A 16,460-nucleotide genomic window follows, 5' to 3' on the forward strand; every position below is an offset into this window, starting at 1 on the left:
TCCACTATCTAATGTAACTCAACTTATCCATTCACCTTTTGAAGGATAGGTGAGTAGAAAGGAAAGGAAAAACCTATTTTGGTTTTCCCCAAATTTTCACAATTACAAATAATGCTACTATAAACATTCACGTGCTTGCCTTTTGTGGACATTTTCAATACCTTTGGGTAAATAACCAAGGAGCGTGATTACTAGATCATATGGTAATGGGATTTAGTTTTATAAGGAACCATTACACTTGCTTGCAAAGTGGCTGTGCCATTTTGTACTCCCACCAGCAGTGAATGGTGTTCCTGTTGCTCCATATCATCTTCATCATTTGGTGTTAGCAGTGTTACAGATTTTGGCCATTCTGATAGGTGTTTGTTGGTAGCTTACATATTTTCTATTTTTTTTAATCATCAATGAGTTCCATGTTAAAGTATGAGTCTAGATATTTATGCTTTTCTACAGATAACAGAAATGGAAAAATCCTGCTTTATTCCGGTGCTCAGAATATACAAAACTGGGTAAATAGTAGGCCTTAGAGAATTGAGTGTAGGTATATTTTACAAAGTGATCAAGGCTCTGAAATGGAAGGTAATATCCTTTCTCTTTCTCCATCCCATAGATATATAGAATCCTATTGCCTGCACTCACAGATGTGTAAAAATATTATCTGTTTCACCCAAGATAGTCAATGGGAAGTTTCTTTTCCCATACCTCTCATACACATACATTTAATATCAGCAGGAATTCTAAAAAAGAAAAAGATTTGCCAGTCATTATATTAATATAAAGTTAATTATTTTAAAATCCTTTGCACATTTGTTGCTGACCTTATACTTCTGAGGAGATCAGAAAAGGTATGATGGGAAACTGATGCCTGTGATAGAGTAACACCCTGTCCAAAACTTCACGTCCAGATAACAGCAGAACCACAGTGAGAATTTAGGTCTCCTGACTCAGACTTCTTGTCATGGTTCACAGGCAGGGCACGCAGGTACAAAGTCCAGCCTTCTCCTTTTGTTCCTCCTCCTAGAAGAGAGAGACGTGCAAAGCTAAACATTGAGTAAGGGTTTAACTTTCTTGAGTGCATCATTCTTTAATATTATACTTAAAAGCACAATTTGATCCCTAGCCTTGCTTGGATACTCATGTGTGAGGGGGTGATAAGTTTCTCTAGGGGTAGGGCTACTGTTTTCATTTGGTTGGTTTGTTTGTTCATTTAATAATCTGGAAGTGCATCTCCATCACAAAGTTCAGCGGTCTCTCTGGAGGCAGCTGAGTAACAGGACTGGGACTACTCAGGTCTCATCCACAGGCCTTGCCTCTTCTCTCTAAAACTAACATTAGTGAAAGAGAAAATGAAAGAATTAAATATAACCCCTTTAGGTGAGCTTAGGAAGACCTCTAAATCACATGGCATATTGCTTAACTTATTCCAAAAAGAAAAAAAAAATTTTTGGCACAGTGTAATTTAAGGTAGATGTCAACGAGTGCTGACAATGAGAAGGGGTGAGTAGGGCAACCCAGAGAAGAAGACCTGGATTTTATTTGTGCCCATATCACTTTACCATCTTCAAGATCGTAAACAAGACCTTTAAACTCCCCATGTGTCAGTGTCCATGTGCGTTAACCTGCTCATCTTCCTCACCGGGTTCTGCCAGAATCTGTACCCACGGGGGATGAGCACTACTTTTTTGATTCTGAAGTGCTCACCAAAGGTAAGAAATTATAGATCCTTTACACGTAGTAGGTACTTAACAGACATTTATTGAACTAAAAAGGCCATTTTGACTGGAATTGATTATCACTATACATGATGATTCTGAAGATTATATGCCAATAATTATTGCTTTAATGGAAATGGCTAAGTGAATTAACCTACTGCCAGAGTTATGGAGCCAATAACATTTCGGAAAATTGTTATTCTTCAGCCTTGTGATATCTGGGCATGGAATGCAGTAACAAACATGCAATTTCTGGCCAACAGCCTGGGTGTTTTTGCTACTTGATAAAATTGGAATGCTTGGATAGAGTTTTTCCATTTGAAAGACACATTAGAAAAATCTACCAAGACAAGTTAAGTGTGTGTCTCTGGCAAAGGAATTAAACAAATGCAGAGGGTGAGAAGCACCAGTGCAATGCTAGCTATTTCAGCGCTCTGTTATCACCCACAGAGATTCCTAATGTAGTTTGAAAATTCCATGATTATAAATTCCAGATATATGGCCTGCCTAGTAGGCTATCAGTCTTTGTGCTGCTAAGAACAGATTAATCTGAATTTTTAGAACATCCTAGCCAATCATCATAAATCACCGTGTGTGTGGACACACATACATTCACATGTATGTAACCTACAGGTATATTCATAAAAAACAACTGATGGAGTAATGAGTAGTATTGCCTTCCTGAAATCCTGCAATTTCACCACGGAACTCTGCCCCAGAGAACATCTTATCTGTAAATGGTTTCCTGCGGGGAATGAATTGCTTTGCTCTTAACCTCTGTGCAGTTCTTTTCTATTTTGCTATATTGCTTTGTGAAGTAAAAACAGGTGCCACCCACAGCTCGTGCCTACTCAAATAAATCTAAGGGCCAGTCCCTAGCTCTCAAAAAACTGTCTTGGGGGTACCATCCTCAAGATATCTCATACATTAAAAAAAAAAATCAACTTTTTTTTTTATTACTGGATATTGAACTCAAGGCTTCATGCTTGCGAGTTGAATACTCATTTAAGTCATACCCCTCAATCCTTTTGCTTTTAGTTTGTCTTTCAGAAAGGGTCTCATATTTTTAGCAAGGCCAGCCTTAGATTACAGTTCTCCTACCTCTGCCTCTCAAGTAGCCAGAATTATAAATTTGTACCACCAGGCCTGGCCCTATCAAGCACTTTTGAATATAAGTTAACCCCTGACCTGGGGTACTTTCTATGTTTGAGGAGGGTTGTTTGGTTTCTCCAGGGGCATGGCTGATGTGTTTTGTTTGTTTTATAATTTGTAAATGAATCTTTAATACCCAGGCTGGCTAGATTGCTAAACCCTCTCTGGAGGCAACTCAGAGCTTACTGTCATGAGAAGTTCCTGGGTAACTGGACTTGGCTCCTTGGGCTGCACCCACAGGTCTTGTTTCCTCTCTCTCAGCCACAAGAGATGACTTCATCCTGAGTAGTGGTTTTCAAATGCCAATCTGTGCAATGCAATCAGAAAAATAAAGACAATGACATGATTTTAAAATTTGGGCTAAGTATATATATGTGAAATTTGACATTTTAAACATCTCTAAGTATATTCTCATGATTGTACAACCATCACCATCATCCATCTCCAGGACTTTTTCATCATGATGAACTAAAACTCTGTATTCATTCACTCTAACTCCTTATTGGCAACCACTATTCTTTCTGTCTCTATGATTCTTTGCAGTAATCACACAATGTTTGGACTTCTGTGATTGGCGTATTTCACTTAGCCTCATCTATGTTGTATGATACTGTGTTGAACAATATTGCATTGTATGTATATGTCACATTTTGTTTATTCAATCAAAAATCCGTGGGTTGCTTCTACCTTGTGGGCATTGTGAATAATGCTGTTATTAACATGGTTGTGACAGCATGGTGAGTTTCTATAAAGCTAAATGTGCTTTTAGATCTATTTTATTCTTCAGTTTTCTCTTTGGTATCGATCAGTCCTTGTCTTTATGAAATAATGTTGATAGCATGTGCTGTGGTCTGAATGTGTCTCCTCCAAGTCGATATGTTAAAACCTAATTTCCAATGGGATAGTATTAGGAAGTGGAACCTTTAAGAGGTGATTAGGTCATGAGGGCAGAGCCCTCATGAATGGGATAGTGCCCAGAGAGAAGCCGAGAGAGCTGGTTTGTTCCTTCCATTATGTAAGGACATAGGTAGAATGTACCATCACGAGGAACAGGTCCTCATCGGGAACCAAATCTGTCAGCACCTTGATTTTGGACTTCTTAGGCCCCAAAATTAAAAAAAAATTCATTATTTATTAGTTATGTTGTATCAGGCTTTAGTTTTTCTTTACTAAAGAGAGGTTTACTTAGCTCACAGCTCTGACTGACTTAGCTCTGGTGAGAGCCTTCTTGACTGTGTCACGTCATGGCCAATTGCATCATGACAGCAGAACACAGGTGAGGAGGAGAACACACTGCCAGACATGAAGCCAAAGGGGTGAGTGGCCAGGCTTACTCCTTCTATAACCCTCTCATAAGAACCAGCTCAGGGGTCCCAAGAGAACTATCTTATTCCTTCCTGAAGGCACACTCCAATGACTTAAGGACCTCATCCTGGAATCCACCTCTTAATCTCACCACGCTGAGGAATATGGTCCCGACCCATGAACCACCAGGGGACACACACTGTACCCAAACCATAGCACCAATGGATAGAAATTTTGGTACAGCAGCCTGAGTGGATGAAGACAACCAACTGTTCCTTCTTTCTTATTAGGTAAAGTCAAAGGTAAGAAAACAATCTCCATGAAAAAAATTACCTCATTTGTGGAATATCAAGTCTGGAAAACAATGAAATTCTTCTCACATATGAATTGCCAGAATCACCTGAAAAGCTTTGAAAAATCAGTTCTCAGGGTCCTACAGTCAACTGATAGAACCTGAATCTCCAGAGGGAAAACTGAGGACATGATTCTGTTTTAAAGCTACTGGAGTTATTCTGATTTACAAACAAATGGAGAAATCACCACTGGCTTTCCAGAACTATCCTACATGTCAAGCAAGGTGCATCAGTTTGGCCAGTAGCCACCTCTCTGTCACCACTAAACCCATTAAACCCAACGCTACCCAGTTTTAAGCACGTCCAGGACTACTAGCAAGGAGAGTCTTGGGTAGGAACAGAGGCTGCATAAAAGTTTAATCAATTGTTCAAAATGCAATTTTTATTTCCAAATCAAAGCTGGAGTTTGTGTGCTTTCTTCACAGTTGTGTGCACCTGTTCCATGGAGAAAGCAAAGAATCTGTTTCCACGACTTCTTTCCTTTCTTCTACCTTCTCAGGTCTTGAACTTGGTCACACCAGCTTCCAAAACTACATCTGACCCAAATTGTTCAATGTCCGGCCTCTTTGATTTTGATTTTGATCTTTTCTGAAACTCTAGCTCAGACGGAGTCAGGTTCGTTTTCATTCATACATTGATTGATTTTCTTTTCACAGCTAAATAACTATGGAGTACATCAGGTGTCTAAAAGGCCAATAAATCACACACAGAAGTATGCCAAAAATGACAAAGAAAGTTGAATCTGGCAAGAATCTTTCCAGTGCCATACATGAAGCAAACTCATCCATGTTTACCATTCACCTTCGCTGACTCCTCAAATACCAAATATCAGTTGATGGTACACGATTAGAGGGAGCTCTGAGTTGATTAAGTATGGTGACATTTTGAGAAAAGCAAGACATTCCTCATTATCCTCAAATCTGTGGGTTTGGGAGTGACTGTGCCAGCTTGCATATTAGCATTTCTACATACATCTCCCTTCCTCTCTGCAACCTCTAGCAAGGCAGCTTGCCTTATTAATAACATGTTTGGGATTAACAGCTTTGCTATTGTGTTAGCATCTCTGTCATTACCCAGGGAGGGAAACTGGCAAGTGCTAAGCCGGTTACTAACAGACCTAAACAGTGCCCAGGATGGAATTCTCACACAGCAACCAACCTTGGAGCCAAAACTTCCCCAGCTATGAGGGAGGTGTGCGCGCCTTTAATAAAAATAGGCATTATAATTAGAATAGGGGAATTTTAAAACATGCTAACATGTCGCATTAAAAAGAAATGCCATTCAGGCATTCACAAAGTAATGGAATCCCGTTCCCATCTGCTCAGGTGGCTTCCTTTCAACACCTCTCCCCTTCCTGGTGCCAAAAGGAGAAACATTCTAGGGCACAGTGTGAATTGTAAGAGAGCCAGCCAGCACTGTGGCAATGGGAGGCTATACCCTAAAACTGGCTGGAAGCATTAAAAGTGTCTGATGGGTGCAAAGGACCTGTAAACTCAGGATTTGTGAGTTGGCTTCTTCAAAAACAAATACTGTCCAAAATCTCTGGACAGCACAGGGCACAATAATGAAAGCCCAAAAGTAGATGCTGGGCCAGATGTACTTCCACTCTAAGTCCTACTTGATGTCCTCTCTCTGGGGGCAGTCCCATATGTCACTTTCCTTTAGTTCATGTTGGAAGTATGGGGTTGTAAGCAGAAGATATAGGTGGTGAGAAACAGTCACCTGTTATTCTGCACACATATTCCATTCTGCATCTTGGTTATCACTTGATGCTGCTTTGGAGTTGCAAGAACAGAATGAGTACCTGCTACAGGCAACCGTTTGCAACTCTGCAGCAAACAGCCCCAGGTCACAGAGGCTGAAATTGAGTCTGGGGGAAAAAAAAAAGAAAAGAAAAAAAGAAAATGGTTCCTTGAATCACTCCGCACTGACCTCGAGAATCAAAGAAGGGAATTGTCCTCTATTTCTGGTTAAAATTCCCAGGTTCAAATTAGTCTACCTTCAGACAGGACTTCTCAGGACCTTCTCATCTCACCATGATTTTTTATGGCAATGTGAACCTGCTTGTCCCTAGTTTCTTCTACTATTTTCTCCATAGAGAAAGGCATTCTTTTATTGTTAGAAATAAGGCTTGTACTCAACATCTCCATGTTCAATGTCAAGAGGGAACTTCATAATACCATCCAGCACTATGCCTGAGAGCCTGAGGCTGCTGGAAGCCATGAGAGTCAGGATGGTGCTGAAAGCTGCACTATGGGAAGACGTAAAGGAAGGAGAAAAGGCTCCAGACTGATGACTTATAAGACACAACTTTTCATAATAATTTTGTCTCAACCTATTCTAGTTTCTAGATCTGGTGACAAAACTTTGCAAAGCAGAAACTTAAGCACATGGTTAGATAGGATTCTCTGATCCATGGGCTTTCTCATCTGAAAAGTCTTACAAAGCCAATTCTGTTGAGTGACATATTTAACAAATCAGTTTGGTGAGAAGAATAAAATGTGTGATGAGGGGGCTGAACCAGCAAGTCTGGGATCTCTCTGCACAACGGAACACACCGTGAGCCACTGAGCTCACGGCTGGACCTGACAGCAGCTTGCCTCAGGATGCATGACCTCTCACTCTTTCCTCTCTCCTAACCCTTTCCTTGCAGTGTTTTCTCTTGGGAAAGGCTGACAGGTGAGCCTTCCTGGGCTTAGGGGGAAGTAGGCCAAATTCTGGGTCTCACACCCGTTTCTGGAGGTGCGTGCATCCACATATCCTCAGCATTAATCTGCCTGGTATATGGATCTGTTTCTGACCCCCAGGAAGCCAAACTTTGTATCCTCCCTCTGTAGTGTAATTAGATGAGAACTCCACTAGCAGTTGGGCCCCCAGCAGTTTGAAAACTTTCCTGACCACTAGAGTAAGTGTACTTGCTATCCAATCCCTTTGAGAAGACAAATAATTGCATGTCTATCTGGGGTGAAGAGCTCAAGACAAGTAACAACCCCAAAGTGTCTAAATTCCCTTTTAAAACTTTTAATAGTTATCAAAATAGAGTAGACAGAATTTGCCCACTCAGAATTCTCTTTAGCTCTGTACTTCTTTTGTGTGTCCCCTCTTCCATTTTACTCAAGGTGGGAAGTGTGTTTCGTGTGCGTGTGCGTGTGCGTGTGCGTGTGTGTGTGTGTGTGTGAGAAGCAGGCCTCCCTTGATAGCACTTGGCCTTCCACCTAGGACTTCCACCTCTCTGCTTTGGGAGACAGAGAGTGGAGGTGGCAAGGTCTCCTCTCAGGCTTCTCTGGCATCCAGACCCTAATGTCTACACTCTGTCAATAGACTTGGAGAAGGAATGCCTACCACAGGGTGGCCAGGGAGGATAGGATGGAATGACCATGGAGCACAGCCACTGAGCCACTGATACACTGGTTGAATCTGGCCTGTGAACTGAATCATCTAGATTAAAAAAAAAATTGTTGTTTGAAATTCAAATTTAATTGGACATCCTGTGTTTTTATTCACTAAATCTGACAACACTAATCTGATGTTTGGGGGGGAAGGGAAAGGACATTTACATTTGTGGAGTGATGGTATTCTATTTTTTGAGGGCTGGAAGAGGAGGAATGCAAAAACCATATTTAAAGGGCATTGATGCTCCTTCTTGGAGCTATCAACAATATTGATACTGTGCTTGCTTGGAGAGACAACCATAGCCAAGGAAAAGTAGAGAACCTTCTGTCTTCTTTTATCTCCACATCTGGTGACCATATCATTTATTGTTCCAACAGGGACTTTTATTTTGAACAATAAGCACACTGGAACAAAAGTATAAACCAAGAGAGATCCAGGCAAACCAGGCTGTCTGGTCCCTCTAAGTAACCACCAAATTCAATCCAATGATGCAATATCTGTTTTCTGAGCTATCAGCTGTTTCAAGTTGAATTAATTAATAATTCCTTATTAAACAGAATTGAAAATCTCTCAACTCCCCCTCAACTCCACCATGCTTTGTTGGGGTTTTTGGGTATTCAGATGTTTATCTGCTCATAAGCAACCTGGTTGTGAGGCTAAATTTCCTTTGTGCCCATGAGCAAGGCTATAAAGAGGGTCCAGATGGAAACAATGCCAATTTACTGAGTTTAATGGCTTCTGTAGCTGGAAACCAATTTCTGAAAAAACAAATGCATCTGAGGAATTAAGCATTTAAAAATTGACAGCTCTCCACAAGATCTGACTTGTGTTTATTGGCCAGTGTGGTCAATAAATACTTATGTGGCTCCCTTTCCTGGTCCCAATTCCCACTGATGTGATTTTATTATCCACCTTATTTTGTCTCCACAAGCTTGATATTTTTAAGGACCCAGTCTCTATAAAGTTCTCCCTTGTGGCATGAAGTTTAAGAAGAAAGACTCAGGGAGGAATTATGTCATTGCTGCCCTACAATTTTGTTTTGCCAGATGCTATCACCCATTCTGCAGTGGTGCAGTGGGTACCCCTCCCACACTGTGGGACCCAGTAGACTCTTCTGCAAATGGCATTGGGATCCTGGTGAGGTCCAGAAAGGGGATCGTCTGCTTTCAGCTACATACACATGGACTACTCCCAGCAGTTTGCAGACACTCTGCATTTCTTCATGGTTCTCTAAATAAAACCTAAAGGGCCAGCTGCCTTGACGTTAGGTACCCAATGCAATGGGGGATTTATCTTTTTAAAGGTTGGTTTGTTAAGACGAACATTCTAAAGGTTCTGTTGGACCAAGTGATCGAGCAGCTTGGAGAAATAAATTGTTGTATGGAGGATAAAGTTGCTAGCCTTCAAGTTAAAAACTTGAAGGCCAAAGGTAGAGACCCTGGGAATCTTGAGAGAGTGTATAATTTAAAAGATACATTTCTACTCTCAGAGTTTTTCAGGTGTTTTAAGCTTTAAAAAATTAAAGTTCATGGTAGAAAATTGTATGCTTTTGAAATACCTGAATTTTATAAAAATCCCATCATTTTTTCCCTCTGCTATAAGTCAACCTTTTAAAATAGTGACATCAGAACTCTCCCGTTATATTGAACATAAAAGGTAGTTGTGTCAGCTGTTCCTGGCTGAAAGACAAGCCTTTCTCAGGCAAGCCAGAGTTTACCATACTGAAAGTGAGTTTACACTCTTCTTTGTGAAAGTTTTCACTGGTGATTCAAAAAATCAGAATTAAGAATGCAGATTTTAATTAATGCATAGAAGAAAGGAAGGGAAGAGGAAATTTCAGCTCCAAGTGATGACCACAGTGACAAACAATGCCACCTGGCTGGGCCAGGTTGGGGCTGAAGACAATCCCACATTTCTGAAAGGAATAGCCCACAAGGTACTTTGTTGGTGTTTGATCTTGTTTTCTTGATGGAATAACTGCTAACCTTGAAGGCAAGGTGCATTTTTGCATGAAAACACACATTTCTGACTTCTTTCTCTTGAAATGCTGGGTCTATTCTGCATAGTGACATTATTCTGGCATGAAGTAGAAGCTACTTCTGTTCAATAGCTTTATCCTTTTACTGCAAACTGTCCTAAGTTATATCAGGTTTTCCTGAATCTCTTCCATTCTCTATTACTTCTCAATGTTAAGGCCAAATACCAGTTGCCAATTATCATCATACTTAAGCAGGTAGGTATCTTATACTCAGAAGCTTCAACAAATTGTGTTGCCAGTCTGGGCCTTAGGAACATGTAGGCTTTCCATCCCCTGTTCAGGGTGATTACATTTGACCCCAAGTATCTGCCTCAGGTGTGCCTGAAATTCCTCCATCACCACTCATTACTTTGGGTGAGCTAATTCCTCATATGATCTTCCATTTAATCTGATGCAAATACTTCCAAAAGAGGGAATGCAGTGTTACTTCCCAACATTAAATTAGTAAGAATTTAATCAAATCACTCTCTGCCTACTTGTGTCCATAAAGAAGCATTTCTCCTGAAAGAAGATGGATTGGAAAAAGTTCATGGATGTTAGGGAACCCAAAGAACAACAGCTTTCTTTCTTGTCCGAATTTAGAACCAGGTAAGACAAGTAGAGAACCAATTATCATCTACCAATTAAAGCCAGATTAAAGAATGTAGCCTGGATGTGAGGCCAAATGGGCTTGCACTGAATCTGTCTTCCCTAGTAAACCACTTGCCACTGGAGCAGGTCCTTTACCTGTGGCCCACAAACAAACAGGCACATTCTTTTGTAGACAGGTGGGTGAAAAGAAGGGAAGAGGAAGGGCCTGAGCCAGGCACACCCATTTCTGCTTCCAGACTCACAATCAGTTCACCCACCATTCATCAGAAGGTTGGTGCGGGGGTGGTCAGTGGGTAAGAGGTGGAAGAAAACCACAAGGGTTGATCTATGGGGAGGAATCCTGGAATCCAGGAATTAATGAGAATGAGGAATGAGTAAATGTCCCTTCCAACTATGACCTATAGACTATATGACATTGGAGCTACAGAAATACAGTCTTTGCCATCTGAACTTACTTGTTAACAAGTGGAAGCTGAGGGCTCAGGTCTAGGTAAGGTTCTAAAGGAAATTGAAGTATTTCACATGGTAAGACAGGCTTAGGGAAAAAAATCAGAATCCACATATCTCCATGGACACAGGTCACAGGAGCAGTAAGAAAGAAACAGAAGGCTGAGTCAGGCATGGAGGAGCAGGATATAACCTGTGACTTGAGGAACTTAAAATTCTTGCTGGGAGCCTGCAGCCTTTCTTATTCTAAACTGCTAAGGGAGTAAAAACAACTTTCCTTTTAATAACCTCTAGATGGACATAGGCCTCTGTCCTACATCTAATAGGTTCTCATGAAAATTCTTGATCATTAAGTTGAAAAGAATTTCCTAAAAGCTACTGAAGTATAGAAAGGTATTCCAAAAACAATCTATAGGCTTAACCCTTCCAAGGAATGATCACATTTTAAAAGTGAATCTTATTGTATGAAATTAATATTCAACTGACAGAATACACACAGCAAAAGGAACCCTCATACACTGCTGGTGGGAATGTAAGCTAGTACAACCACTATGGAAAGCACTATGGAGGCTTCTTAAAAAAATTAAACCTAGATCTGCCATATGATCCAGCAATCCCACTCCTAGGGATATACCTAAAGGAATGCAATTCAAGTTATAATAAAAGCACCTGCACACCCATGTTTATTGCAGCACTATTCACAATAGCCAAGCTATGGAAACAGCCAAGATGCCTCACAGCTGACGAATGGATCAAGAAAATGCGGTATTTATACACAATGGAATTTAGCCACAAAGAAGAATGAAATTTTGTCATTCACAAGTAAGTGGCTGGAACTAGAGAACATCACCTTAAGCAAAGTTAGCCAGGTTAAGAAGGGCCAAAAATCGCATGTTCTCCCTCATTTACAGATTATAGACCCAAAACAACAGCAGTAATATTATTGGACAGGGGTCACACACTAAGGGGAGAACACGCAAGGGAGAAATAGGGAAAGGAAAAGAAACGTAAAACTTGAATGTAGTTGATGTGCTCCCTGTTCAGGAGCTAATAAAGTAATCTTAAATTAGCAGAGGCCACTATGGGAAAAGGCACCAAGAAGTAGTGAAGAGGTCTGGTAGAAATGAACTAATGTGGGTTGCAATACACATGTGCATGCAAGCAACGCTAGGAATCTCTCTGTATAGCTATCTTTATCCCAAGTTAGCAAAAACGCTATGTCTTTCTTATTATCTCTTATGTTTTCTCTTCAACAAAATCAGAGAAGACAAGGGTGAACAGGAGAAGCAGGGGCTGGGGAGTTAGGGGGAGGTGGCACAAGGTATACACATGTAAGTAAATGTAAAAACGATAAAATAAAAGGAGAAAGAAAAAAAGGAAAAAAAAAGAATACACAGAGCATATTGATACCAAAAGTTCTTAGAGGATGTTCTAATTTCTTCTCAACATACACATATTCCCCAAAAGTCCACTCTGGTACCCCACATTATTTAAGTCCCTGACATGATCCAGTTTTTGCAACTCCTTCTAAGGAGTCTTCATCTTAAGGATTTTCCTCTTATTTTTGACATTCATGTGCATATAAATATAGCTCTTATTAAAAATCAGAAATATGTATTTATGATAATGACTCCAATTTGAAGGATTTTTAGGAAATTTGACATTCGTTATCATCATAGAGACCAGAAATACGGCCACCATCCCCAAATCTAAATTTCCTCACATAAATACAGATTCCATATAAATCACAACAAACATAAAACTAGTGGAATATGATGCAGTAAAGGTGAGTTTTATATTTATTTCACATTTTGTATCATCTAAGTAGAGAGTGGCTAATTCTCCAGGAAAGACCCTAACTGAGGCTCATAACACACAGGGATCTGATGAATGATGACCTCCTCAGCTAGTCCTGATGACCACACAGGTTCCTGCTTCATGACCAGGGTCACTCACTGCAGAGACATTTCTCATTGGATCAACTTATTGTAAATATTAGGTTTCAGCCTTTGAGCTTATATTGCTGGTTTTCAGTTACTTGTAGCTTTAGAACATCTGCTTTTTCATAGCAAAAAAAGTGATGAAGATCATGAAAAAAGAAAGCAAGAAATCTCTTAAAAACTGTTTCAAAAGTCACACTGATAGATTGGTAATTTTCATTTGTGGCAGAAAGAACAGGCTTCACAGAGGCAGCATGACTTCAGTATTAAAGAGTAAGTGCTGTAATATTATTAAACACATCATAGCAGGTTTTATAGCGAACTTCATAATAAAGTTAGATGTTTCAGTATCAAAAAGGCACACACATTGCTTTAATGGTATCTACATGTTACGGATTGCAACAGCCTGTTATGACATCATCTGCTAAGCATTTACTATGGATGCTTGGAGAAAGGGTTCAAACGCTCCCTCTAATAAGATGCCACGGAGTGTAACTATATCTAATGACAATTGGTCAATTATGAATAAAGCAGGTTCAAAGAGGACCGTTGCTTTAAGGTCTATTAAAACGTTAATGGGGCTTAGCGAGAAGTCTCCATCTCTTGCCTGCTGTTCTCTCATCTGAAAAGCCACAGTCCTGTGTAACTCTCTCCAGCTCCCAGAAACTACACAGTTTTGAAGGCAATTGGGGATCCTTTTAGCTGCAAACAAGGATTTCAATTCGGCAGCAGAACTAACTTTGGGGTCAATGCTTGCAGACTGGTATGCTTCAGCTGGGACATAATGTTTTAAGTTTCACCCTACCCATTCTAGTGTGTTTATCTCTGCTTTTGGATGGCATAGGAAACATTTGATTGAAAGAGAAACCACTAACCTGAAGCTTCTAAAAGAACATTTTCTTGGCTGTCCTCAGAAAAGGTATTATTGTAATGGTACTGGATATCAAACTTGCTCCCACAGATTTATTTTGTGTGACAGGCACTGCACCTGAAAGACAGTGATTAGAGTGTAATTAGGTGGGATCTGCCTTCTCCAGTTTACCTGGAATTTCATCATTTCCTAGTGTCTTAGATTTAGTAGGACCACACATTAGGTGTTACCTGCAAGACATTTAAAACTTGAAAATCATGAACTCTGGTGGCATAGTGTATGTGCCCTGCATCCTTGGTTTGACTTGATGTTTCTCACTGATAAATCCTACAGCTGGACCTTGTTCTTCACAAAGAGTCTATGGTGAAACCAGAGCCATAGAGACTGGATTAAGACAAAGTCCAAGGAATCCCTGAATGTAAGAGCTTGCAGGAAAATTTAAGAGTTTGAGATCCTCCAACTCCAGATAAGCAACCTGAGACACAGAAAAGGGAAATGCCTTAGGAAGGTCAGCCCTAGAAAGAACAGAGAAAAGGTGGAAACACACAATTTCTGATTCCAATCCTGTGTTCTGCGCTCACCACTCTACGCAGCTGGCCTGAACAACATCGACTTTGAACGTCCTTCCCCACATTCCTAGAGAGTGGTGTCTTTTACAAAACTATCATTCACACACACAGAATGGTACCAGCTGTACAGCCAAATCCCTTTCACACTGTACCACTGTGTCTGGTGATGTGAAAGTGAGGATCCACATGGTCACACTAAACCTACTAAGTCTTAAAGAAAAGCACTTCTCCATCAATGGCAGAGAACTTTGGGCTGGAGACAGATTAAGGCTTAAAACAAATCCAAGGAATCAACTTTGCAGATGACACAGGTTGTTTGTGTTCCTGTCCCTCTGTGCTGAATACACTGAAAGTTTCCCTCACTGCTAAACTTGGAAGTAGGCAGAAAGTTGTTGATGCTTTAAGGTGTCTTGAACTTTCCCAGGAAATCTTCCTTCAGCCAAAATTCACCTTGCAGCTTAACCTTCTATCCCCAAGCAAAACAAAAATACATGTAACTCAATTAATAGCAATTCATTCACATATGCTAAATGCTACCTCCTGAAGCGCTGTGCTTTGTGAAAAAATTTCCTGGAAGGGAAGAACTTTTGATTGGCTGGTTCATTGAGCTTTCCATATAAGTGAAAGGGACTGAGGGATGAGAAAACCCTGGGCATTAGTGAGGGGAAGGACAGCAGAAGAAAGATATATTTGAGGAGGGACTAATAGAGAGACTAGAGCTATAAAGGGGTCAATGATGGAGACATCTGAAAGAAACCACTGCCATCACACAACATTAGGGGCACGTGAGGGATGGAGAGCAAGGTCAAGACTTCTGAGCTCTCTACCAAAGGTGGGCTGTCGCTTCTTGCCCAATATCCCTGAGATTCCCATTCCCCAGCTCCCAACAATGTGTTCAGTAAATCATTCTGGAGAGCTGAAAGAAGGAATACAGGATCCCAGCTCAATAGCTGGTATGTGAACTCAATAAGTATGGTAGATGAGTGAATTAAGTATTCGTAGTGTGTACTTGTATAGCTATATCTGGTTAATGCATCTGACTTGGTTTCTAGGATACTTGGGTAAGGATTTTGTGCCAATGGAAAAGTTTCTAATCCTAGGAAGTATGGTGTACAATGGACCTGAAATCAGTACTTTGCGCTTTGTGGGATTATCCTGGTTGAAGATATTTCTTCCCTTAAGTAGAGCAGGATGTTAACTCACAAAGGATCCACTGGAACCATCTCTAGTAAATACTATGCAAAATTCATACGGGGTTCTAAAAGGAAAGCAAGTTCTGTGGCAGAGATGGAGTGAAATCAAAGATACAGATATGGAATAAAATTAAGTTTTCTAGCCAAGATGAGTTGATGGCAACTGAGTTGTAGCTTCCATCGATTCTATAAGATCATGGTAAAAAGAAAGATGTAAATGTTAACTATGGAAGCTGTCCACCATTGCTATTTGCTGGGAGTAAAAAAAAAAGGTCTGGAGCAATTAAGAGGCTTTACTGTTACAGATGGTTTATTGTTCTGCACTGGAATAGGTCCACACCAAGAGTTCAACACAAATGGGAAGAGATAGAAGTGTATATTGGTGGGGATGTTAGTGGTCGTAGTTGGATAAACTACTAACTTACTATTTGGCTGCAGGAGAAGAAAGAAGAGAACAGCTCAAAATATTGCAAAGGTGAAACAATATGACCATCAGCAAAATCTGGGGAGTCAGATGGAGAGAGCGAGCTGAAAGTGTCTTTGGATAATTTAGAACAAAATGAGCATATCTTGTTTGATTTTTCTTTTCACTTCAGTCATTTGTCACGGTTGAATATTATATACAGTCAATGGAATTTTGTATTAGGAAAGTGTTGAATGCATCACGATTTCCACATAGGCCAATGCCTCCTTGCATTAGGGCATTTATGGGGTGAGGGATAGAAATATGCACCAAGAAATGTCTATTTCTTAGTTCACAATTTCGTCTTCTTCATCATTTTTGTGATGAAGCCAATGCTTTCTTAGATTTGGAATGCTTTCCTCACTTATGTGCTTATTTTTGTATTAAACATAAATTAATGAAACTCTTTCCAGACATATGATTTCAGGAGTTT

General features: G+C 40.2%; 1 long non-coding RNA gene across 2 annotated transcripts in view; it reads right to left on the reverse strand.

Annotated features, from left to right (window-relative positions):
• Positions 1-68: 68 nt before the first annotated feature.
• The window catches only part of LOC141415042 (uncharacterized), a 95,618-nt gene continuing 79,226 nt past the window's right edge, over positions 69-16,460 (reverse strand). For both annotated transcript variants that reach the window (XR_012440070.1, XR_012440069.1), the window contains 3 exons: positions 13,807-13,919; positions 3,051-3,171; positions 69-1,017 (listed from right to left, as the gene is read on the reverse strand). This is a non-coding gene — a long non-coding RNA (uncharacterized lncRNA). The remainder of the gene's footprint in view (positions 1,018-3,050; positions 3,172-13,806; positions 13,920-16,460) is intronic.

This window comes from Castor canadensis, chromosome 12, assembly GCF_047511655.1.
Source record: "Castor canadensis chromosome 12, mCasCan1.hap1v2, whole genome shotgun sequence".
Taxonomy (NCBI): Eukaryota; Metazoa; Chordata; class Mammalia; order Rodentia; family Castoridae; genus Castor; species Castor canadensis.